The following is a 2,136-nucleotide window of genomic DNA, read 5'->3' on the forward strand; positions in this document are numbered from 1 at the left end:
TATTTATTATTATTTATGCCTACAGCACTCTTAAAATCATTTGACCAGCAAACCTATTAATACCTTTTACAATTAGGAACACATTTTATTATTCCTATTGGTATTTGTTGTTTTCATTAGTTTGTGAGACGGTTTGTAAAGTAATAGCAAGCTCAGATCACTACCCTACAGCGTGAGAATATAGACAGACAATGTTTGATAGAAGGGACACTTTGGGTGATGGGGTGAAAGCTGGTGAGTCCTGCCTTATTCTGGGAAAGTTTTGGGACCCTAGGGGGCTGGAGAAGTCTCAGTGAGACCAGACTGGAACTATGGGGGACAGAAAAAGCACCAGGAGTTGTGATTTCTTACACTAGTTCATTTAATCTTCTCAACAACTTTCTGAAGAAGACACTGTTAGTCATGTTTTTGAAAAGGAAACAGAGTCTAAGAGAGGTTCTATGATTTGCCCACAGTGCCAAAGTTGTCAGTAGTGGAACTGGGTTCGAATCCAGATCAGCCTGCTCCAAAGCTCATTCCCCTCCCAGAATAAGATTCAGCCCCTCCGAAGGTGAGAAGGTAAGGAAGACAAGTTCTGCTTACCCTACAAATGCGCAGTAATACTTGTGTAGAGGCAGCTGTTGTGGTCATTGAAGGCCATAGTCAGGTTCAGGAATTATGGGCCTCTAAGTTCTTCTTGGGAAAAAAAAATAAAGAGTCCTGTTATTCTGGGGTGTTCAGTTTAAACTCAAGGAAAGCTGAAAAGGATCTGAGTGAAGCTGGGCTCCATAAAAAATCACTACCTTTATGGTTAAAGATTTATTAAGTGACCACAATGTGCCAGGCATGTAAATAGACTTAACCTTTGCCTTCAGGGAACCCTGAGTAAATACACAAGATTTACAGCCAGTGTTTCATGGCAGACTAGATGTTTTAAGACCATAGGCATTCCAGGATCCTACCCGGCACAGCTGAAAAATGTGGCTTGGAAGGAAGTTTGAAATGGAGGAATTCGTTTGAGCTTTGCTGTCACATCTACACGGGCTCCTGTTCTTTGGCTAGCTGTGCGAGTTAGGACAAGTTTCTTAACTTCCCTGAACCTCAGCTTCCTTTCCACTAAATGAGGATGATAATACTTCCCTCATAGGATTAATATGTAGTATAAATTACATAATGTGTGTAAAATGCCAGGCATATGGTAGGTGCTAAATAAATGATAGCTGTGGTTATTAAAGTTTTCCAGGTGTCCCCAGGATAATATTCAAGCTCCGCTGCCTGGCATTAAAAATTTTCCATAGTGTAACATCTACTTACCTGTCTGGGCTTTGCTCCTGCTCCCCTCCACTTACTAACCGGCTGACATCTATGGGCATTCATTCCATAATGCCTTTTCAAAGATTTTCCTCCTTTTAAAGTTTAGAGCAGTTCTCAAAATATACCCGTTGACCCCTGCGAGGTCCCCAAGACTCTTACAGAGGCTCCTGAGGTCAAAATTATCTTCATAATAATGCTAAAATGTGGTGTAACTTTTTCACTGTATTAATATATGCAGTGGCGGCACAAAAGCACTGTCGAGTGTAAGTAAAAGACTCCCAGTAATTGTATTACCAGCACCCACTTGTAGAAAAAAAATACCAGATTCACATTAGAATGCTTACAATGAAACAAAAATTATTAATTTTATTAAACCTTGACCTTTGAGTACACATCTTTTTAATATTCCGTGTGATTAAATGGGAAACATGCATAAAGCGCGTCTGCTTACCGATATTCAGCGGTTGTCTAGAGCAAAGGCTTTCGTACAATTGGACTCTGAGCTGTACTGCCCCTTTTTTTTCCCCACAGAACAGCATTTTTATTTGAAAGAATAACTGATGGTCAAACTATAGTTATTCAGAGTCAGATATTTAGCTAACATTTTCTCAAAAATGAACGAAATCTGTCACTTCCAGGAAAATAACTGGCAATATTTGTTGCCAATGAGAAAAAATAGGCTTTCTAACAAAAATTAGAATTTTGGAAAACTTGTATCTACTACTATGAGCTCGACAGATTCCCAATAAACAAAGACTTTTTAAATGAGATCCATAGTAATATTTAAGAAATGTGATTTTTTGATATGATATAATAAAATACATCAATATTTAGAAGATCAAA

This window comes from Pteropus medius, unplaced genomic scaffold (genome assembly GCF_902729225.1).
Source record: "Pteropus medius unplaced genomic scaffold, Ma_sr-lr_union100, whole genome shotgun sequence".
Taxonomy (NCBI): domain Eukaryota; kingdom Metazoa; phylum Chordata; class Mammalia; order Chiroptera; family Pteropodidae; genus Pteropus; species Pteropus medius.